The sequence below is a fragment of the Agelaius phoeniceus genome, chromosome 3, assembly GCF_051311805.1.
Source record: "Agelaius phoeniceus isolate bAgePho1 chromosome 3, bAgePho1.hap1, whole genome shotgun sequence".
Classification (NCBI taxonomy): Eukaryota; Metazoa; Chordata; class Aves; order Passeriformes; family Icteridae; genus Agelaius; species Agelaius phoeniceus.
In genome coordinates, this window is record NC_135267.1 from 61,702,242 (window position 1) to 61,727,129 (window position 24,888).

Here is a 24,888-nt window from a genome sequence, read left to right on the forward strand (position 1 = left end):
AATTTATTAATTAGAACTAAATAACTGGGCAAAAGTGTAATATGCATATGAGCAAACACAATTAAAATAAAGTGTGGAAGTAGCAAATTCATCTAATGATCAGGTTGATTAAATTACTTCAGATAAACAACATTTCCTTATAAGCACTGTGCAATGGTTTAGGAAGGCTACAGTCTCGTTTAGCTCTCAGCCTGGAAAATAACAGGGCTTTCATCAACTCTCAGTGCCAAGTGACATATTTAAGTTCCAGCCAAATAGCTGGTACAGGGAGTGTCAATTGCTCCCAGGCTGAAACTAGTGTTGAGACTGCAGGTCTGCTGCCAGTTCCAAGAGTTTCTGCAGATTATTGGTTATCTAACACCAGCCAGCCCTTTCTCTCCCTGCCCTCTCCCCTCTCCCCCTCAAAACTCCTAACAATAGATTACAGTGGATTACATCAGAGATATTTCAATATTTCAACATGACACAGCTTCTTAAATCTAATATTCAGAAGATAAATTCAATGAAATAGCATGATCTATCATGATTCAGCTGTAGCTAGTTATAGCAAAAATCTTTCTTTACTCACTGTGCTCTGGGAGGTTTTGCCCCACATGTGTGCCAGCCAGCAGCTTGCATTTTAAAAATGCAAGAATATTGAAGTACTGGTGTTCCTTAACTTACAAAGATGAGAAAATAAACTTGCAGAAGTAGACAAAATCTACAAGAAAGGTTAAGTCAGAAAAAAAAAAGCAACATTTTTACTTAAAAAGCATATTTTGGGAGCTTTTTTCCTGCAGAAATGCCTGTCTCACAACAGAAATGGCCATGGGATATGTGTTTTGTGTTTGTCATCTTTGGGCATTAATCTGTTTTTAGGTTAGTAACACTTTGTTACTATCTAAATCCTTTCCCTACTGAAGCTGGGGTTTCAGCTGCTGTGCAAGGTGCAATTTCTGGAAGCATAAACCACACAGAAAAGTGGACATGGCAGTGCATTAGAGAGCAGAATCCAGCTCTATCCTCCATAGACTCTTAAGGACTGTGCTTTAGTTGCACTGAACTCTCCAATAGCTAAAAGATGAGTTTATATGAAAGAATTAATGATACCCCATTTAACATGAACCTAGGAATCCAAAAGACAGTTACAGAATCTTGGCAAATCGCACTAGATTAACGTATTTGAATTGGTGCCTAAAATGTTCAGATCAATGTCTTGGGTTTTTGGTCGACAGCTTTTTCCCCTTCAAACTGACAGAGGTTACAGTACATGCAGTTCATCATTTCAAGGCATAAGAATTAGGCTTTGACTAATTGGAAGATTTGCCTGTTATTTAAATGAAACTTGTTTGCAGTTTCATCATCCGTGTGGAATCCAGAAAGGCATCAGACTATCCCATCAATTTAGTTAGCAAAGAATAAATGAATAAATAGGCTGACAATTTTCTCCCCTGGGACTTACACTGTCACTACATTGTTTCTCCATTATTAATTACCTATGTAAAAATAATTCACTGTACAATTGTATATACTCTATGCTGTAAATGACTGGATCAGGTGCCTTTCTGCTTGTCTTTCTCTGTGCATTCAATTCTCTTGGTGTCAGCAAGTGATGCTTGACAGTGCATGCACTGAGGGAAGAAAGGGAAAATCAAGTTGCAGACATCAAAGGGTTACAGCCTACACTTTTTGGATGTGTACAGTAATAGGGTTAGTTCTTTTCTATTTTGTATGAAAGACTCATTTACAGCTGCTGCTCTGCTTCAGAGGTTTGGATTCAGACTGTCTTGCAAGCAGTTTGTGTGCAAGGCTGAGATGTAATATGTTAGCAGATGTCACTGACAGGTCAAGGAGTCCTTCAAATACTGAAAGCCCACAGATCCCCTAATGAAAAGGGGCAGAAGAGAAGCCAAACACATTTCTTTGAGTCAGATTTTTTTTTCAAATATTTTACAAGTGTTTGCTTTGCATAAAAAAAATCTTGACACAATTTAGTGGAGTAAAAACTTATGGATTTGTTTATTTTCAGTAAGCCACTGCAGATTTCTTTCACTTAACCAGTAGGAGAGAGAGGGAAGAAAAAGGCTGATGGGGGAATTCAGGATTTTCCTATTATTAAACTTCAGATTTTCACCCACCCTTTACCTGTGTGCCAGAGGAACAGGTAAATTCACCTGCATCCATTGCACAATCAGGTCTATCCCAAATAAATCCTTTTCTTTTGTATTGTCCAAGTAATTTTTTTGGGTCATTCAAATAATGCCACATTTCATTTGTGTCTTACAGACTTTGTCATGTGCTCTTTATCTTCTCTGCTGCAGTATTATTAATCCTTTCAAACTTGCAAAAACTAAGTCAAAGCAGAAATTCAGTCTTCTCAGTCCTACGTCCCAAAGGGCTCTCAATTTCAGTTCCAGTCCTGTGTAATTTCAAAGCTACTTCACTGACTCTTCCAGGCAACAATTCCTTCACAGCCAAAATTTTCGAAAGGGTTCAGACATCCAGTCTCTCAGAAAATGCTACCAATAAGCCAGGAGAAGCACTTTGAGTATTCTCACGAGGATGAGATAGGTTATTTTTTCTTATAGTCCTCTCCTGTATTCTGTAGAAGAATGGTGCTGCCTTTAAAGCACTCTTCAGACAAAGATGCGGCTTTGGGGAGCATAGCAGTAAAAATTTGTGCTCCCATTGGGCTTTTTGTATAGCAGAGTGCACTTTTCAGCATCTTGTATATTATCTGCTCCCTGCATAAAGGAATTCTAAACTAAATTCCTTGCGGGACCTCCCTCCACATAGTGCAAAACTTTAATTTGTGCCCTCTGCTTCTTGCATTTGACACAGATTCAAACTGTCTTGCATCAACCATTCTTCCTATTCCCTCAAGACCTTCATGGAGCAAAATGATCTCACCTTTCAATCTTCTCTTTCAACAGAGTACAGCCCTAATTTCTTTGGTATATTTGGGACAATTAGTTTGCCCCCATTCCTGAATTATTCTGCTTGCTCTTGCTATCTTTGTCTATCACTATAATAATTCTTTAATCTCAGATGATCATAAATTAGGATGATAGTACAGGTATGGTCTGTGCAGTACTAAAGAGGGGTAATTTCTAGAAACTTAAACCCAGTATGTAATATTTGCAAAGATCTCTATAAATTTCTACACATTTATGCACCAGTTTTAATCTTTCAAATTACTTCTGCTACCCATGAACTAAATTTTCCTGAACTGCATTTCTGCTTAGTATGATATTTTAGAGTCTGGTCCTCTGTTCTGTCCAGCTCCTTATTACTTTAGTTTTATCTAGGTCATTCATCTTCCCATTCACACATGTAGCTTCTTTGTAGTGGCAGCACTCCCTATTTCTGCATTATCTGCAAATATTTTTGCTTTATAGTATTTTCATCTTCCTCAGTCTTCAGATAAATAGTATGAGTAAGAGAAACAAATCTAGTCCAGTTCTTGTGCATGCAATTCCCTGCTCCTCCATTCAGGTCACACCAAAGCAGTATGATCTCTCTGTAGTCTGTACTGAGGCCACCCCTTAATCCATTCAAGCACATCACCCCCTGTGCCATACTGCTGACCTCACACATTAGCCTTTTTGCATTTGTTGCTGTTGCAAAAGCATAATGAAGCCTGCATAAATTATATCTCCGGCTGCCTCTTGGCAGTCCTTTGCAGTCTTGCCTCAAAATAAAAATTATATCATCTGGTTAAGACAGGATCATCTCACTGTTAATCCATGTGCATCCCAATTGATCAAATAATATCTCAGTAAGGGACCCTGGATCCTGCCTCTGATGAGTTTTAATAGCATTTTCTCCACCAGTGCCAGCCATATTGTCATCTGCTTCTTTCTGTCATCTCTGACACAGGCAAGGAATGGCTCAGCACTAAGCAATCTGTGGTACTTGAATACCTATTCTCAAAACAACACAGCATGAGGATTTCAGAAATATTCAGAACAATGGCTTGACGATAAGAGATCCAGGGTACACATTACATGAATACCACTTTTCAAAATGACACAGCAGGAGGATTTCAGAAACACTTAGCTCCTCCTGCTCCTTGAGGATCAGTACAACATACCCTGTTGATAGAGCAAATCAGCCAAGAAGAGCTTCGTGTAAAGGAACTCTGATTTTCTGACAGGTCTTTTTTGCACATGCACACCTCAGAAACTTCAAGCCTCCTGGAACAATTTGCCACTCATAATTCCCTATTCATAAAACCCTATAAGAAACCTTTCAAAGTTTGCTACTTCTTCACCATGCTGAGAGCATGATCTCAAAGCACTTCTTATTTGAGGATACATTGAAATGGTGAGGGCTATGGTACACATTGCTATACAGTTCATGAAATGTTCTATAATATGCAAAAAAGGGTAAACTCACAAACCTCTCATTTCCATTCTGGAGGAAAACTGTGATGACAAACAAAAGCTGTGGTGGTGATACTTGTGATACTGCTCATCTACTGCATTGGCAGCCTGTCCCAGGAGAGCCCCCACAGTCCCAGGTAGAGCAGAGTTTGTCACGAGTTGTGGCAGGGCTCACGAGGCATGGGCTGGTTTCTGCTGCATCCTTCTGCCCCAGCTGCATGGGAAACTTGTGCACACTTCCAAGTACACAGGGCTGCCATCTGCAGAGGTGAGGGATGATGAGTCACTGCCCACCCTGAGATCAGTCTTGGGGCAGTAAATTCTATCTCTGAGTTTAACCTGTTTTCTATGACCCCTGGGAAGACGAGTTTGAGCAGTCTGAAAAATACAAAAAGGTTTTGGCTTGTTGGAATAGACAAGAGTGACAGGGAGTTTCTACTCTCAGTTGTGATGTCCATATTCTCTTTACATGACCAGTGTTTCCCTCCAGCTGGGAACTGGTCCTCCAGTCTGTTGAAAAAGTGTGTGGTTTGCAGAAGCTTATAGTGAACATGCCTCAAAAGTGTTTCATATTGAACACAATACTGCTTTGATTGGCCTGCTCTTGCTTGACATCTTCTCTTCTTTTGCTGTACTGATCTCCAGGAGAGAGGAGTGTCAAAAAAAAAAGCGCTTTGAGTAGGGTGATTTCTCCAGGCTAAATCCATTCAGGATGAGCCCCTGCACAACACAGTCTGATTAAAACTCCCTTAAGAGTATTGTGTGAAGTGACTAATTCAGACAGCTTCACAATGTTTACGAAGCTGGGGTCCCATATCTGAAACATACCCCTACTTTTATCTATCACAGGGGCTTTTTGGCCCTGACTATTGCTTTCTCTGTGTAGGTTTTATATTTTCCTAGCACTAATGGCAGCAATGTCTGCACAGTTGTATTTAAAGTTGTATCAAAGATATCCAATAATGAGAGCACACTTACAGGGAATTTCAAAGTCATCTCTAAAATATAATTTGGTGCTGAAACTCAGCAAGCAGAATCTCATCCCAGAAGCAAATTCTTTTGTAACATTAAGGGGATTGGGGGTGAGGGGGAGAGGGAAGAGAGAAAATTGCTGTGAAGGTGAACAAAAAAGTGCTTTGTGGGGAAGTGAAGAGACTACCTTCAAAGAGCTTAGAATCCCAATATTGAAGAGAATATGTGTGTAGACTTAAATCTGACAGACAATTTTCTCTTTGAAAATCAGTTCCTGCTTAAGTTCACATTGAGTGTCAAGTGTTTGCCCTTCAAATGAAGCTGAGCACTTATTTTTGAAGGCCTGCTCTTCACTGCAAGCACTAACTCTGCTCATAATTAGTTAATTGTGTGCAAACTCCATCTATTAAATAAGCCCATAAGTGGGCTCTGGGCAGAAAGTCATATTCAGTTTTCTCACTTCCCACTCTTTTGGAGAGCCCCTGCATGAGGCTGGAGTATCTAATTTATCGAGGAGTTCTGATCAAGAAGCTCATGCTGGACCAGTGCAGACAATTAAGAAATGTGAATCCCTTATCACTATCAGTTCTGATAGGGAAAAATAAAAGACACCGCAATTCTTCTCCCTAAACTCCTTTTGAAGTTGCAAAGAGAGATTCACTACCCAGTACCTGTGTGCACCAAAATACAACCCTAACTGTGAGCCTGTGAGTCCCTTCCCTTACTTTTGAAACCACAGTTTGTCTGAGAAAAACAAACTGAAGAGTACAAAGCAGTATAACAATAAGTAAAAATGGAAATGTGGAAAAGGAAAGCCACATCAGGACAAAATTAACAGATCACTATGGAGGGCTTTTATTCATGCTGGATTGACTGGCAAAAGAAGATGCAGAAAGGCTTGATCAGGTAACAACAGTAGCAGGTGTTATGGTGTGTTGGCCAACACAACTACACTTCCCACATGGAGAGGTGTGTGGAATCAGGCCTTCAGCAGGAAGTACTCTGGTCCTTGGGAGGCAGGCAGCTGTGCCCAGCTGTGTCCACAGCAGGAGCACAGGAGCAGCCTTACCCATGCCGACCAAGAGCAGCACTTGCTGTAATTTAGCAGAGCAATGATTTCACTTTGCTCCCTGTGAATGCCAGACATATGCTACAGCTGTTCCACACACAGAGGCAAGACAGGGAAAAGGTTGGTTTCCCAAAGAGGACCATTTTACCTTGGCCTAAATAAAAATAAAAACAAGCCATTGGATGGATTTCCCATTTATATTGCAAAACAGAGAGGAAACTCTTGGTTAGGACCATGCCAACCATCTCCAATGCACTTCCAATGCACTTTCAGTTCAGGATTAGAGCCAGGTGCCATTGCTGTGATGGATGGCAGCACCTATGACTCCTGGCAGAGATTGCTTTGCAAGAGGATGGACCAGGCAGCAAGTAAGCCCTGCCCCTTCCCCACAGAGCTGCACTCCCTGACAGCTGCCAAGACCCTTTCTGCACACAGGGAATTAAGTTTCACAGACGACTGTGAGTTCAGTATTGCATCTATTCTGAGAAATTGATTATATCCAGGCCAAGGAGAGCAAGGCAAAAACATGCCTGGAGATCTGCCCAAGGTCACATCATTAATCTATTGGAGAGCTTGAAAGGGAGGAGAGATAGATCTGCTGGCTCCTACTCCTTTGATTAATAACCAAACCGACATGTCCCCTCTTACGCCTGGTGTAAATCCAAGTTAATTAAACCAACTTTGGGTGTGAACATTATTAAATCAGTTGAAACCTGGCTAATATCAGATTAACTTGCACCTGCAGATGCAGAGCCACCAGTCAAACTGCCATAACTTGTTTTGAAACAAAAATGCATGGATCTCCACAGTGGTCCCACCACCCCATCTGGTTTGGTATGGAATGACACCTCTGCAGCCCAATGCTTTGGCAGTCCTGGGAAAAGCTGTGCATGGCACAAGGAGGGTAAGGAAAGAAAAGCCAGGCTATGCCTAGTGATACGGGGCTAATACAAGGGGATGTAACTGGCAGCCCTAAATTTTCAGTTGAAAGAATTATCTCCGCAAAATATATAATATTGTAGCTGTAATTATTAGGAATTGGGATTATCTATTCAAACAGTTGAGTAGCCTGGGGAAGTAAGACGTGGAGGGTGCCACAGAGTCTCTAATTAAACCAGCTGACCTAGTTGGGAAAAACAAACCATGGCTCTCATCAGCCCTTCTTTGCATCCAAAATGAAAGCCATAGACTTTGAGCTAAGAGCAGGCTTAAAACAATTGCTCTGAGTGTTCACCCTTCCACAAAGCAACTCAGCAGAATCGTGATTTGCATGTGATACAGAGTGTGTAAATACAGGTACCTGAATCTCACTGTACCTCTGTGTTTGCTCTGTTTTGTATTGCCCAAAACAGCAAAAATAAATGCAACAAAGCCCCTTCTTACTCATTTCAAACATTGCCACGTCATGGCAGCTTCTCAGTCTTGACCATCACCACATAGCTTTTGGGTCAATGTTTCCTGGCTATGCTGATATGCCTTGTGGCTTAATTACAAAGGAAGCAGTGACTGCTTTAAAGAGAAGTTCATTTCAGGAATTCATTGGTGAAAGGAGCCTGGCTTTTAGAAGCACTTGAAAGGAAACACCAGGTGCCAAGTGCTTTGGTCTAGAAGTTCTATTTTCTTGGCTCTGGGCAAAACATAGAAAGGAAGCCAAGAGAAAAGTCACATTACTGCTCAGCATCATTCTTTGCTCACTCCTTTATGCTGAAGGTCCTTGTGGATGGAAATTAGGTTCCCATCAGAGATAGGTATTGCCAGAATTAGCAGCAAAAAAGTCTGGTCTTGCCATCAGAAGTTCATTAGCATACAAAATGTCTCTGTAAGTGAGAATTGTGTCGATTGCAGATGCTGTGCTCCATTGTCTTCAGTGCAGCTGTGCACAGGCAGAACACTTCTCCCACCCTTACTCCAGGATAATTCATGTTCAGCTCATTGCAGTGATGTGGAGAGAAAGACCAGAGAGCAAGGGGTTGTGTAGGAAGAAAGTGCTAAAACTTTACGCAAATTATACTTTACAAGCGTGAAAAACAGCTAGATGGAAGCAAAAATCAAGATAAATAGGGGGAGGAGAATGGTTAATTACCTTGCACTTTGCAAGGACTGTGTTAGCCTCAGATAGGCTCTCCTCAGTGTGGGATAGATAATTCCCAACAATATCACCACAGTGCTCTCAGAAAGATAACGCTGAAAAGGGAAACCAATTTTAAGGAAAACAATGTTATTTAAAAAGACAGAGATTTCACTGTACGGTCATTTTGAAGTGGGCAAATTAACAATTAAAAAGACTCTCATGTGCCATAATCTCTGATTGTTTTATTTTAATAGCTATCTCAGTAGAGAAGATTCTCTTCAGTAACTAGAGATCTCATTTCTGTTAATTTTGTGCAACTCTAAAGGAGTCACTGATGTTCATTTGTAACTTGCCACCCACCCCCTCCCCCATCATTGCTTCTTCTAAGGATATGTCTCTTGAAAGCACACTGATTATCAGTGGAATTTCTCTGCTTACTTTAATCTTTTGTGGTCCAAACTATAACTGCTGACCAGTTAGAAAGTGGCCAAGAGAATATATGGCACAACAAATATGACATCCAAAAACTATCCCCTTTTCCCAACTGTACTCCACACTGCCTCACCATCTGGAAGCACTGAGAAAGACAAAAAATGCTTGCACAAATCTGCATCCAGACAGCAGCTCTCAGGAGGACAAATTTCAGCTTCTCTGACTCTCCAGTACAGCATTATCTAAGGGCCTTGATGCATTTTAATAAAAAATCCTTTTTGTGCTTACATACTGCTTAAGCTTAAAGGAACTGAGAGATGAAGCCGGACCTTCACAGGTGTTAGCTGCTTCAGAAGACTCATGGGAATATAGACCTAAGTGTTTACTCATGTTCACACGTGAAATCTGGGGTGGAATCAGAAATGGAACATCTCTTGTCTGAAGAGCACATTAACAGGTTAACATTAAAACATCCATCTTTTCTAATGGCAATACCAAGTCCCAAAAACCTTCTCCCATGAGAGTGCTACGGCAGCAGAGAGATATTGGGAACAAGCCTTTGCTTTGCAGCAAAAGCAGCTCATCTAAAAAAGATGTGTATTTCTGAAGAGCTAAAAGAAGGAGGAACCCCACAGCCTCCTAAAATAAATACAGAAATCTACACATATATATACACAGAACAGAATACTGTTCATTTATGAACCTGACAACTAGTGGCAGAGCCAACATAGAATCTGTTTTGAAACCAGTGAAAACAGAAGAGGTGGGTATGAGTCACATTGTGTTCAGAAATGGTCACTTTACCTCTGCAATGAGCTAAATACATTAATCAATAAAGGGTTAAAGGAATAACTGAACCATGCAGCTTTCCAGACTGGTTACATCTAACCCATACACACAATTTCAATTTTGGGGAACCTGGCCTCACTGCTCTGGCTTCTGTTATGCAGAATGCTAATTATCCTACAGAAATGATACTGCAAGGCTCTGGGAATGCCTGTGCTGTGACTTGGGGGCATGGGTTTCAGTGCTTTAGTCATCGTTAGGGCAAGTCAAAGTTTCGGGTAAAACTTTATAACATGAAAAATTACTGTCTCCCCAGAAATAAATTATTTCTTATAAATTTTTCATTTTATAATTTTTTGGGGTTGTCAAGTAAAACAATTTTTCACTTTTCCAGTTTGGGGACTTGTCTATTCCTTTTTCCTCTCCACCTTTAATCCAAGGAGCAAGGAAAATGGGTAGATAAAACTAACATTTAGAGATACTTAAAAGGTGGTGAGAAAAATAACTAATGAATACCCAAAAGCTACAACAAACCAGTTTAAATTTTCTTTGTACATAATTTTAAGAAGCTGATTTTTTTTTTTAAATATTTTTATTCTATACACATTACCTCTTTTTCGACAGCTCTCATCAAAGCATTACACCAGTGTTTCACTACAAAGCCTGTAACTGAGGACAGTTTCCTAGCAAACCCATTGAAGAGACAGTTTCCTAGCAATCTCATTGAAAGAAATGTTTTTCTCCATTCTGATCAAAAGGATGGAATCCATATGTCCACTGAAAATGTATATATCCTTATGAGCTCAAGGAAAATAAATCTATGTATATTTGCTCTTTTTTTACCCTTTCATAATTTATTGTCAGAGAATTAGGAACAGCAGGAGAAATAAAATACAAAAAGCAGCTAAGGATGGCAAAACATTTTACAGAAGTAGATCGGAATAATTTTATCCCCTTCTGCAAATGAAGCTGTTGAAGCACAGACAAGAAAAGCAGTACACTGGAGTCAGTGACTGTCCATATTTCTTAATTGCTGCCACTATTTGCTGTCCATTAAACCTCATCCACAGACAGTGTTCAGGACTGGGTGGAAGAAGCACCCCTTGGCATTCTTCCAACTAGGCCAGAAATGAAAACAAGTTTTGTGTCCTGGGAAATTGCTTCTACTGGAAGAAGCCTTTCCAAGTTGGAAGAAACAGAAATATGATTGGGATTTTCATCCCAAACAAGAATAGCAAACAAATCTGACATTGTACCAGTCTTGGGTATTGTTCTTCTGGCCCCTGGAGCACAGTTCAGGTCTCAGTGTCCATCTACCAAGACCTCAGTGCTGTAGTCAGACCCTCAAATAAGAAGGGACAGAGTTTTGCCAAGACCTAGAAAACTGGCTGGCCTACAATCCAAATTTCTTTTTTCAGAGAGACTTTGGTATGCTAATTCATACCTTGTAGCTCCAATTCTACACCAAAAAGCTGCGGACAATAATCATTCTCCTGTTAATGAGAAATAGTTTGCAATTTCCCCAGAATGACATCAGCAGGAGAGCCAGGTATTATTAGCACCACCTGGCAGGCTAACTTTATCTGCCTGCAAGTCCAAGAACAAGCAGTGATGCCAACACACTACGATTTCTCTAAAATGCATGGCTCTGCAACTCTAGTGAGCTCCCCTGCCTAGAGGGAAATAACTTTGGAAAAAAAATGTTCTGGCAAACAGGGAAGCGTGCCCCAATTCATCACATCCTAGTAGCTAAGACATTTCCTGATATCTAGACCATTCATATTGTCTTCAGACACCCAAACTCATAGCATTACAGAATCACCTCTTCACAGGGGACATACAAATTACCCTCAAAGGGAGAAGTCAGACTTGATGATCAGGTCATACAAAGGTTTGGGGTTTTGAAGCACTTTTTCCACCTCATTCAGAAATCCAGATAGAACAGCCAGCTCTCAAGGACATTGCTTGGCTTTGAGATATGCCCTGAAGAGCTACAGTAGGTCCAGAAATCATGACTAGCATGAACCACATCATAAACACACTGTAGGCTTTTTTCACCTGTGGCAGCTATATTGAGGATAATTTCACATTACTTAAGTGCTTCAGAACAATCATGTTCTGTGTGAGAGGATGCAATAATGTGAGAAATGTGTTTATACAAAACCACAGATCCCATTTCAGCATTTTAGGATACGTAGCAGGTTTTGCTCTTTGCTGATGAGCAATGCTGCAAGGCAAGCAAAGCTGCCGTCCCTACAGCTGTATTGTGCATGTGTCTGTCAAGTAAACGGCACTGATGGGAGTGATGGGTGGTATCAGGAATGTGTAGCAATCTCCTGCTTGCACTGGGCAGGAGGAAATTTTGGGTCATTCAGAAGAAGGGAGGAAAATGGGACACAGTGAAGAGCAGAGCAAGACTACACCTTTCCCTGGTGTTTCCACCTTTCAAGTTCAACAGGGGTTTCCCCTCTCTTCCCACATGTGGGGGACCCTAGGAACCCAAGGTACAGCAGGCCACTTCAAGGCATGGCCCATGGAAAATTTCATCCCCCTTGGAAAAGCCAGCAGGATCTGATTAACTGAGTGAGAAAGGTGAAAGTGAGTGTGACACCCGTGTTAACCTTACTCTTGTATTTATAGCTCCTACATTCACCTATCAGCAGGAAATCTCTTTTGCTACTGTACAAAAGAAATTTCACTCTGCTTTGTGGTTTGTACAGCTTATAGTAGGATGATCCTCCCTCAAACAATGACAAAAACTCTCCTAAACTGTATTGCTATTCAAGGAACACTGTGATGTAGGGATACGTATGTCTGCGAGACCTGATAGGCAGAGATATATATTTTTACAGTTGTAGGATTTATAAGGCACAATTTGAGAAGGATCTGGTTCTATCAGTTTCTACCAGTCAGCATCCTAAACACATAGAGAGTAAAAGCTGAACGGGATTCCAGTAAGGCCTAGAGCCCACTCAAGGAATAAGTTTGCAAAGGATACAATTTCCAATTTTACTTTTAAAATCCCACTAGTTTCTTTTTTATAAAGAAATTCGTCTCCACTCTTAGCTCTACGTCAAAGGTTTTGTTTGAAAATTTGAAATTAAAGAGAGAATAACTACCTGAGGTGATGAGTTTCATTGAATCACTCATCCAAAAGGTTTCTGTGGTGAAAAGCTGCATCCCACCATTCCTCAATGCAGCACTGCACACTAACCTGACAGTATTTGGTGCGCACAGCAGTCCCTTATTGCTCAATTTCATTTCCCTACAGTGTCTGGTTAGCAAGCAATAGCCAGGAGATGCCATTCCCCTTAACTTAGTGTAAGTAGCAAAGCACATTCTCCTCCCTTTATGTCTTGTTTTTGAGGCAAACTCCTTCAACTCCAATCAAATTAACTGTTCACGAGACACTTTGATCCTCAGCATGCACTCCCAACACATGCTGAATAATGCCAGATTTTGTTCCCATAAACAAATCCCAACAAGTGCCACTGTACTGTCTCCAGTCTTGTCTGGCAGTAGTCAGCCCAGGCAGGATCTGAGAGAGTCGTTTCACTTCACACACAGCTCTCAGTGAATGCCACCATCTGCTTTTAGGTGGTTAAACAACATCTACAGTGGGTCTGAAAATATCCATCAAATCCTGCAGCTTCTGACATGGGATAATTTCAGCTTTCTGCTACACCAGCCTTGGCCAAGTGTGATAGACTTGCTCTAGACTTCCACCAGTGGGAAAGGGAAGATGTCTGATCTGTAGTGCTTTCCTTCAGAAGGGCTCAGGGCCAATGATCCTTCTGCACTCCAGGCCCCTCATCCCTCAGTTGCACTGACAGTATAAGGGAGTGCATGGTGAGCTGGGCTGTTCAGTCTACCCAAGTCTGCAAAAAAATGCAAAGAGCAAGGTGGGGCAGGGAGTATTTTTAACCTACATCAGCTTCATTTCCAAATTTCAGCCTATAGCCTGAAAACTCCATCCAGCCCATGGAGAAACTGATACAGAACAGCAAAGACATCCAAAGTATTAACTCCTGCTATATCCAAAAATGCAATACTGATGACAGTTGGTTATCATACACAAGAGCAAGAGATAATACCAACATAGTAACTCTGACATCATCCTCCAGTATTACTGAAGGGAAAATTATGAAAAAGATGCCTGGGCATCATGATTCTCCAGATGAAGAAATCACATAATATGTACACAAGAGCAAGAGATAATACCAACATAGTAACTCTGACATCATCCTCCAGTATTACTGAAGGGAAAATTATGAAAAAGATGCCTGGGCATCATGATTCTCCAGATGAAGAAATCACATAATATGTACAAAACTAGGCTACTGCAGCAATCTTCAGACTTTTCAGATCAGATTGGTGTTCTAAATACACTTATTTTCTAACTTTTTGCTGCAGACAGATGACAATAATTGCATGATCATAGTTACAACCCAGATGTGGTTGTTTATGATACTTTTCAGCAGACACAAGGTTTACTTAAAGGCATCCCCAGAATGCTGCAGAAGCATTTACCCCAGAAAATTAGGACTGGCTTCTTTGCAGGAATTTAGAGGGCATAAATATCCACAGGCAACAGGTATTTATTTCTATGCCTGCAGGTAAAAACAAGTGGTAATAGTAATTGCAAAGCAATACATTTCTAATTGCAATAGATCATACCCTTCAAGGCTAGACTTCGAGATTAGTTTCTGAGTCCTGAAGCATACTAAACAGTTCTTCTAGCAAGATGCAGCATGCTATCAGCAACATAAAAGAAGGAAGTATACAATACCTGTTAGAAACATACACACATGAAAATGAGTTTAACACTTCCACATACTAGCTATAGAAGCTTGCTCAGATAAAATCCACGTGAAGAAAAATGTTTTATTTGTTTTAAATGTTGCTGACTGCATAGTATTGCCCACTGTGCCTCCAGACACGGGACAGACCTGGCCTCCTGACACAGTGGTGCTCAGAGAAACAGCCACAGCACAGGTGCTGCCCTGCTCATCACCACACACAGACTTGGCTGACAATGCAGCTGCACAATGGCCAGAGCCTGCTGCCAGCAAGAGCTCAGATCAGACTGCAAGTGCTCCCTTGTTAAGCCAGGGCCATTTGTACTCTCCACAGACCCCTCCTAGAAAAAACATAGACCTAATTATTAACCTGTACAATCTGCTTGTGTGTTTTTGTAAAGGTTATGAAATAAGCAGTTATTTTTTGAAAACCCTAGGAGAAAGACTTAAGAATCTATTTATTTATTCAGTTTTATCGTACAACTACATGCCTTATATACCTTACTAGGACTTTCACAAGGGCTATAATTTGAGGTTCTTATTTAAGTACTTCTCAGAATTAAAAAACAAAATCCTCCTTCTCTTGTGTTTACATCCTTCAAATTTGTCCCTATACAAGTGCTTATTAAGCCAGCTTAGCTGAAATATTTTTGTCCACTTTTGGTTTTTTGCTGCCCTCCGTCAAACTTTTTTCTGAAGAACCTGTTGTCTAGAAAACTGGGATCTTGTAGCAACAATTAACTATGAGAAAACCATGACTCATATCCAAAATACTTTATTTTGAAGTATTTACAGGCCTAATACCACATTACCTCCTTGCATTCTGTACCATCAGACTGTGCCTCACATGGTGAGGAAGTCCTGAAGTACTGGGCATTTTTCAAGAGAATGAATATTGAATCACAGCAACTTTAGGCAGAGCCAGAATACAGCTTAGGTGACAGGAGAAAATTAAAATCAGCTGACCTGTAACTCCCAGGAAGCACTGACAGATGTGGACTCACAGGAGAAGGATGTAAAGACAGTAACAGAGACTAAAGTGTTTTTACTGCCCTAGTGGCTTCTGCCTTTGCCCTCTCCTGGCCTTGCCCTGAAGCCCTGTGTTCCACCCTCATGCTGATGGCTCACACTCTCTTGTTGCACACCACTGCAGCCCCTTGCTGGCTCCTCTGTCTCTAAAGGTATGTTGAACCCAATGCAGCAACTCTGCAAAAGAGTTTGTGCCAAGGTGTGCATGTGCACACATATGTATGTCTGACACACCTTCCCACCTTGGATGCCTCTAACACCAAGAGGCCAATCCCTGTTGCAGGGCTCAAGGCCAAGGGCATGTCCCTGCACAGGGGAGCAAGCAAGGCTAAGCCATCCTGGTTCCTTACAACTACATGAACAGGGAAAAGTATCTCCACCAAAAGTGTTTCCATACTCAAGCATTCACTTCTTAGAGGGAACACCATTTTCTATGGAAGGTACGCACCCATTGCAAATAATAAAGAGGTACTTCAGCAAAAATCCATTTTTCTGTAACATGGGAGATTTTCACTCAGACCTACTCAGATCTTACTGACGAATCTCAGCGCAGGCTTTCACTAATTCCTTGAGGTCATATCTGTTTACCCTGTGCAGTCAGAGTGTCATTGCATCCTCACATCAACCATATTGCCCTTGTCTGGACCTGGCCCAGCTGTGTGCTCTGGCCAATGTGCATTTAGGGCTTCTCTGCAGCTTCCAGACTTCCCAGGGGAACTTTGATGGAGAAATAGGTGTTCTTCAGCTTAGTGGTGACATCCAAAGATATGAAGAGGGAAAAATTTGGAGGAAAAGAAGACACCAAAACCTTCAGCATGTTGGGTTGGCCCAAAGCAAACAGGAGCCTTCCTTTTGATGCAGTATCTCACAGTTCCCTTCTGGACAAGATGTCCAGTACATAGGTGGACAAACACATCATGCACTCATTGAGCACCTGGCTCACCAGTCTGGCACAAAGGGTTGTAGTGAATAGGGTGACATCAGACTCGTGACTTACCACCAGTGGGGTTCCAAAAGGCTCCACTCTCAGCCCTGTGCTCTTCAACATCCTCACAAACAACTTGAACACAGGACTGGAAGGGATACTGAGTAAGTTGTACTGATACAAAACTGGGAGGAGCTGTTGAGTCCCTCAAGGGCAGGGAGGCCCTGCAGAGAGACCTTAACAAATTGAGAGCTGGGCAATCACCAATCATATGAAGTTCAACAAGGGAAAGTGACAGATTCTGCATCTAGGTAGGATAACCCTGGATGTATGGACAGACTGGGGAATGAGGGGCTGGAGAGCAGCACTGCAGAAAGGGACCCGGGGGTCCTGGTCAATGGCAAGTTGAACATGAGTCAGCAGTGCCCTGGCAGCCAGGAGGGCCAACCCTGTCCTGGGGGGCATCAGGCACAGCATGGCCAGCCAGGCAAGGGAGGGGATTGTCCTGCTCTGCTCTGGGCTGGGGTGGCTTCACCTCCAGTGCTGGGGGCAAATGAGCACCACAATATAAATGAGAGGGGTATAAAGCTGTTAGAGGGTATCCAAAGGAGGGCCAAGAAGATGGTGAAGGGCCTTGAGGAGAAGCTGTATGAGGAGTGGGTGAAGTCACTTGGTCTGTTCAGCCTGGAGGAGACTGAAGGGAGACTTCACTGCAGACTACAACTTCCTCATGAAGGGAAGAGGAGGGGTGGGCATTGATGTCTCTTAAACAGTGACAGGACCCAAGGGAATGGCCTTAAGCTGTACCAGCTGTACCACACCACAGCTTAGAAAAAATGTTATGGATATTAGAAAAATGTTCTGCAGCTACAAAGTAGTTGGGCACTGGAACTGGGACCTGGGAATCCCCCAGGGAAGTGGTGACAACACCAGTCCTGGTAGGGTTCAAGAAACATTTGGACAGTTCTCTCAGGCACGTGGTGTGACACTTGGGGATGGTCCTGTGCAGGGCCAGGAGCTGTATGTGCCTTGTGGGTCCTTTCTAATTCAGCATATTTTCTGATTCCTTCAGGAATTACCTCCACAACAAGCGGCAGCCGATCCCATCTTGGGCAGCATCCATTATCACCATGGGCAGACGCATACTCCCTCCTTCTTCTCCTCTGCGTCCACTTGAGTAGTGGGCATTACTTTTTTCTCACTCACCATGGTAATTTGCAGATATTAAATTATACTCAGAAGGGCCTATAAAATATGAGCAAAGCCAAATAAGAAACATAGCTCAGAAAATTTATCTTAAAAAAAAAAAAAAAGGAAAGGAAACAAACTACTATAAAGGCTATGGAATTAAAACAATGTCTTTTCCCAGGTTCATGCTGAGCTCTAGGTGCACACAACATTTCATGCAAATCAGACATAATTTACTGTGTGATTTGTTTCTCCAATAAAAAAAGTGAGAATATGGAGAATAATTTTCCCACATTTTAGCTACACATTTCTCCATAAATAGCATAACTATTATAATGACTCCTCACGTGAGCTTGTAGAGTGATTGCCCCTGTGTAAAACACAGGCAGATCATTTCTTTATTGTGCTCAGGGTGCCTTGGAGCTCAGTCACAAGGGTATGTGTGTATGTGCACAAATACACAAGCACATATATACTAGAGATAGCACTACAAACAAGTATCTGTACAGGATGTGGTGTATGCTGTATGATCTGTGTACATGTTTGTGTGCATGTGTGCATCAACCACTTTGTTCCCATTGCTCCCCTTGTCCAGAACCAACATATTCCCTCATATAATGTGGCACTGAACCAGCTCCTGGTGACAAACATAGGGCTACGGCTACCACAGACTTCCCAAAAGTAAAGACTTTTTCCCTGCAAATGAGAGAGATTTCATCAGTTGCTATGTGGGCACGTAGGAGTTGCCAGATACAAAATTAATCTGTAATTAGCAATATATGTGGCAAGTAAATATAATGGTGTCAACATAACATGCAGTGCTGTTGCTAACCAAAGTCATTGCAAGGCATAATTCATTTCCCATTCCTCCTAGTATATCACAACATGAGAGGCAACAAAATGTTGAGTCCTTCAGTTGAAAATGGCCTGATTATCACTCCTTGGGGTATAAAAGAGGTATTGCAGACATGTCATTGTCATAATGTCACTTCCAAGGTGAAAAGCAAAGCATTAAATTTTTTCTCAAAAGCATTTTATTCAAATTGCTGGTTTTTAATTAAAAAAAAAATAACTGGGAAAAGTTAAATTGGGGCTTGAGATAAGGCAATTTTTGTGGAGAAACACATGTGTGAATATTTCCTAGAAGAAACCTTACCCACAATGTTGGAAAAACAGGTATAAAGCAGAACAAGATGCAAGGTTTTGAAATGCAGAAGTTGCTTATTCTGTTTCTAAAATGGACGTGTAAGTTTAGAGACACACTCACATATATACGAGGTGTATGAGTGACAATGAATTTTTATAATAAGCCTGCATGGAATATAGAAGTGAGAAAAATAGGTGGATATATTACGGTGAGATTTTGATATTATTATATATTAAAGTATTTTATTACAAATACTTCTGTGGCACTTACTTAGAAAACCCAGGTTGGGTGCAAGGTTTGGAAGGGGGGAAGTTATTTTGGTAAAGTAGAGCAGCTATTTTCCCAGCTGAATAGTAATGGGAGAATAATAAATTCTTGATTGCATTTTCTTGCTTTTTTGACATTGTGTTTTAGATTTGTCATTTGTATATATTAATACATAATCAGCTTTGCAATAAATTCTGTTTGTGAAACCATTTCCTGATGGTCTTGATAGATTTGTACACAGAAACAGAAAGGCAGGCATCAATAAGACAGGCTTATTCAAGATGTAGAAATGAAAAACTTAATCAAAAATACTGAGTTTATTTGTAAGTTTAGCAAAAAAAAAAAAAAAAAAAAAAAAAGGATGAATTTCAAGTTAAGCAAGAAACATGAAACATAAAGCTCCCAACTAACATTTGCTCTGAGCCCAGTATTTCAGTTTAATAAAAAAGAGAACATGCTCAGGCAATGAAGAAATACTGGTTATGACATTTTCCATTTGGGAGAAGGAGGATAATGTCAAAGAGTCACTGTTGTGCCAAGTCTGATAAAACCTGGTGCATCCTACTCACAGGTATGAGGCACAAGAAGCAGTGCTTGTGTTTTTTCAGTGATGTGTAACTTTTCCACCCCTTCACTCATCATAGTTCCAACAAGTAATGCAAGTTTGCCCCCTTGCCCAAGGATGTCCACCCTGGCTAAAATATTAATGATTTCAGGTGTGCAGACATCTGGTCTGCTCCACATCCCCACAAAATTGTATTTCTTGATTGGAATTGTGAGAAAACCCATCCAGATAAAGTTAAGGCTTCATGCCAATGCTTAAGAAAGTGATGTCTGCAAGAAGCCTAAAAAAGTAGCTTCAAATAGACGTGAAACTTTTAATTGACTGAAGTAAAAGTGAATCTCATTCTAAATTCTCAGTCCCTCACCAGGAACAACCATTCAGCCCCTGGAGACCTATTAAGGTGCTATGAGGTGCTGGAAACCTGACACCTTGGCATCTCCCCCCAGGAGCTCATGTTCTCAAGGATGAGAAACCTTTCTATCACTCACCTGCACCAAGCAGGTCAGAACTCCTCCTCTGCCTTCTTATTGTCCCAAACTGTTTTGAGATCAAAAGCAGAGGAGGGGATACCACTCTGGTTTGACTCTGGGGTGAAGGCACAGAGCATGTGCCATTTTCCCCTTTGCAGCATTTCTCTGCCAACCTACTTGGCGTGATACCTCTCCAAGCAGGGCAAGCCTTTCACTGCCAGGAAAGCTGAGTCAGCTTTTCTATCATTCACACATTTTGCAAACAGATGAAGATTTTCTTCACTGTCTTTTCCTTTTGAAATTTTTCACAAAATCGTTTTATATATGCTGTGCCTGTGAAAAGATTTTGTTGCATGTGTTAAAAATTTGGAATTCCAGCTCTTGCAATTGCATATCCTGCACACTGCATTTGCCTAGCTTGATTGGAGTAGTATGACTGTGAATTGTATTATCCTTGACAAGGGCCAAGTCAGAATCTGTTTCCTGCCAATAATTGACAGTGTGAACTGGAAAGTCACTATTTTGCTGGAACAGTAATGCCAGCAAATTGGTTTTCAGGTGTATTGCTGGTTTTCAAACCCTCCGGTAATGAGGAACATATTAAACATCTAGACTGATTTATAGGAAACGAACCCAGAACAGGTGCTGCTACCTCAGCCCAGGCTTATTTGCTAACAGAATATTAATAGAAATGTTTTATACCAAACTTGAACATCATATATGACAGGATACCTTAGTCCATCTCTCTCTACACAAATGGTTTTTCTTATGAAGCAATTTCTAGGTTTCAGGCTGAACTCTTTGTTTTCTGGGAAAAAAAAATCAATTTGGGGGCTCCAATAGCTAGTAGACATTTTTATGATAGCTACAATGCAAGTATGTATTCAGAGAGATTTTTCAACACTGCTGGAGTAGCAGTAAACAACTTCTTTACTGCCTGATAATGCAGAGATGCTTACTTTCATAAAAATAAATCTTGAACAGGTTTCAGTACTCCTCTGAAATGAGAGGTTCAGGGACTGGGACAGGAAGACCTTGGAAGGGAATGATACTTTATTGATTTACTTAGGTAACTATTTTCTTGGCAGTACTTAGCATGGGTGCAAAACACCTATTATGTGCTGACTGTAATTTTTTATAGCCTTCATTTAAAATGATGAAGTGGTTATTCTATGCCTGGTAGGACTTTGTATGTTTTGCAAGACACAAGCCTGCTTTCCAAAGTCCGCACAAGCCCTGTGAGCATTCAGACACAGATTTTCTGCTGTCTTTCAGAATGTCCTGCATTTGAGGTTTTATCTCTACACACCTCAAAAAGCACCTACCCCATTTGTTTGTCCACATGAAAAGATGCCTCCATTCCACTCACTACATTTACAATTAGGAGTAATAATATATCCTCTGTATTATACTCAGAACAAAACAAATTCCTCCGTTTTCCTTCACACAGTTGATACAGACTTTACTTGTTCTCTTTACTAATCACAATAAATCACAAAGAAGGGATTTGTGAAGTGGCCTATGTGGAGCAGACATCAAAAACTCCTCTTCACCTTCTTTTTATCAAGGAATTATCCAGAAGAAAAAACTAGCATATGTCCAGGGAGTAAAGAAGTCTTGGAAATCCCCAGTTTTAATTTTGCAGAAGGTCTGTCAAAACTTAAGTAATTAATTCTTGTGACCCGAAAACCGGTGTTGCTATACCACATAGACACCTGTCTCAGACAGGTATCCCTCCCTGTGCTGCTTCCCTGACTCCCCAAGGTTGGAAAGGAACAGGATCACCAAGAGAACAAACTGTTAACCTACTGTAAAGTCACCATTCTTACTGATCTTCACGACAAGCTGAATCCACCCTCTGCAAGTGCTTTCCACTGGTACAAAAGGAGCATCATTTGTACAAAAGGAGAACCATAAGTTGTCACCTCTTGGAGCTGAGGGCAGTCTCAGATTGTGCCACAGGAACAAGAGGAAACCAGGATGCAATTTTCATTTCCCAGAACTTTGAAATTTTCCCTTGCCGGTATCAGAAGGGTGCTGTTGTACAAGTGAAGTAAACAAATCTAAGGGATACAAAGATCCCTCCCTTGTAAAAAAAGGCCCATAACCCCACTTCTGGGGTCTGTTTGAAGTTCAGATTCAACATGAAAAGTTTAAAAACATTCAGTATTGTCACCAGCTAAAGGAGTAAGACAGGTGCTCATCAGCACAAGGACATCATCTTTGTCCCCTCACCACTGTTGAAAGAGGTACCCAGAGGTACTGGCTGTCCCAGGTAAGGGCTCTTTGTCTGGACCTGACCAAACTTCAGCTAAGGTCAGTCAGGACTGGGATCTTTTTGCACTGTCTCTCTGTCTTTGACCACCAATTGCACCATGAAACTGAGAAAACTTTTCAAGAAACCTGCTGCATCTCCACTAAAGATTTTGAAGAGGTCATGGATTAGCTCTGAACATCTTCACTGTTGGCTCTATGAATGGATACTTTTTTTTTTTTTTGCTTTCCCCAAAACAGAAAAAGGGGGAACAAATGAAGAAATAAGCATATGGATTAAACATTTGGCTGAAAAATAGCATCAGGATTAAATTTTGCTCTCTGGTTTTCTCTATAGCTAACTGAAGTTTACTTATGGTGAGATCAGGGAAAATACAAAACACCTAATAGCAGGTCAGGTAAGATGTTACTCAATAAGCATTGTACATTACAAGTCTTACACAGAAGGATGAAATACTTGATTAACCTATTCTGGCAACCTCGCACACTGCAAAAGAAAAATTAACATATATCCTACAAACCCCAGAAATAACAGTGTACTTAAACCAGATTTTTTTAATATTATAACTGTAAAAGCTAATTTGAGAGTATAATCATTATGAACAAGATGACAGAATTATTAGCAAGCCAGCAAAAAGAGAATGAGTTGGTAGATACCATCATTACACACTCAGATGCTAGAAGTAGCTTCTTAAAATTGCAGCTGACGGCACAAGGTTGAAGCTGTGCTCCGGATGAATGTAAGTATTAATACACAGAGAAGTTTAACTTCATACTTCTGTTAAACCATGGCTGTCTGCCTAGCAAAAGTGCCCAGCTTTGGGCCACAGGGAGGTGCCTGGTGAGGCTGCCCCAGATCAGCCAGCTGTCCAGCCTTGCTCCCTGGGAACAAGGAGAACCCACAGGGACATGTTTTGTGGCACTGCAGAGGTAACAGACAGCTTTGGGTTTTTTGGTCTAAACCACAGATTTGGGGCTTTCATGTCCTCTGAACTCACTCAGCTATGTGAAGCGTCTGAAACCTTTCTCTCCTGCTCATCTGCGAGAGGTGACGGAGAGCCAAAACCCTACCATTCCCTGGGGTGATGGGACTCAGCATGACACCTCCAGACCTGGAAGTCATCTATTCCTCCTGCAGGGATTATCTGCCCTCATGTAGTTAACGAGTTAATACTAACCATATGGTTGATTACAGCAATTATTGCAAACACAATGTCTAATGAAGGCAAAAGTATGGTAAAATAATTAGACTTAATTATGACATTCACATTTGAAATTATGTGTCACTTACCCTGCATGAAAGATGAAAAATTCCTCCTGAAATGGAGTAAGTTTAAGCTTCCTCTGCCTTCCCCAAAGCCTGGATTCCTGCAGCGTAGGAGGAAACAACAAAAAAAAAGTTGAAACTACATAAGGCACCCAGCCTTTTTTTTGGCCCACCCACAGCATTTTGGTTTTGTGGGTAACTTTCCCTCCTCACCCAGTGTTCTCACAACTGGGCAGGAAGTTTCAGAGGATCCTGGACAAATTCCCAAGATCCTCCAGTCCCCATGTTATTTCACACATTTGAACATCGTTCCTCACACTGGCATAGCTCAGGAGGCTTTCCTTGGTCTTCCTTCTAATGGCAAGCACGACCCAGAGTTTTCCAAGGGCAGTCCCATCTTCCACTATTTGAAGAGCTTTTCCTTCTCCTTTGCTTCCCTAAGCAGTATCCTGTGGCATGAGTCAATTTTAATTTACAAATAGCAGTCTCATTTTGGAAGTTTGTAACACATACTTGCACATAAAATATTGGCTGCAGTGGGAGAGGGGAATTTTGGGTTGGTGCATTTGTCACAGTGCACAAAATTCCAGCTGTATCGATTTGCTCAATTCATTTTACAGTGCTATTTTCATTAGCTAATCCTGGGGAGTTCACTGCCCTGTATCTATTAAGTACACACTCTCACACACACACATTCAGAGTGGGGGAGGACAGATTTCTTTAAAAAGCATCACAGACAGGAAGGTATCCAAGTCACTTCCAATACATTTTATTAGCTCAACTGGAGGTTTTCCTTAGAGTTCACAGAGTTCATGGTTAAAGCTTTTCTTTTGATGGCCTGAGTCATGCAATCCAGGATGCGCTTCATGATCACTGCCTGCTAGCTGGAAAATATTTATGCTACGTGGCTTAAACTTCAGCATGAAAATTATTTTGACAAAATACACAGTAAGAGCACTTGGTCTGCTTTTCTTCATGTCAATATGAAAGTGCTTTTCATGCAGCCTCTTACTGTATTCACTGTAACAGCTCAATGGGAACCTGCAATGTTAATCAAGAACCTGTGTATGAATGGATACTCTTCTCATAACCTGAAGCCATTTTTTCTGCATAAAGTCACCGATTGTAATTTACAAATGGCTGCTGTAGTGTTTTGTCATCTCTGGGAACATGTGCAGGTGCACAGCACATTTTAAGAATGAAAATAATCTAATGTGAACCCAAAACTGCTTGGTGCATACTTAGCAGGGTCTGGAGCCCATT

General features: G+C 41.1%; 1 long non-coding RNA gene across 2 annotated transcripts in view; it reads right to left on the minus strand.

Annotated features, from left to right (window-relative positions):
* LOC143693567 (uncharacterized) overlaps nt 1-24,888 on the minus strand; it is a 181,831-nt gene that overhangs the window by 46,671 nt on the left and 110,272 nt on the right. For both annotated transcript variants that reach the window (XR_013181380.1, XR_013181379.1), the window contains exon 2: nt 17,527-17,692. This is a non-coding gene — a long non-coding RNA (uncharacterized LOC143693567). The remainder of the gene's footprint in view (nt 1-17,526; nt 17,693-24,888) is intronic.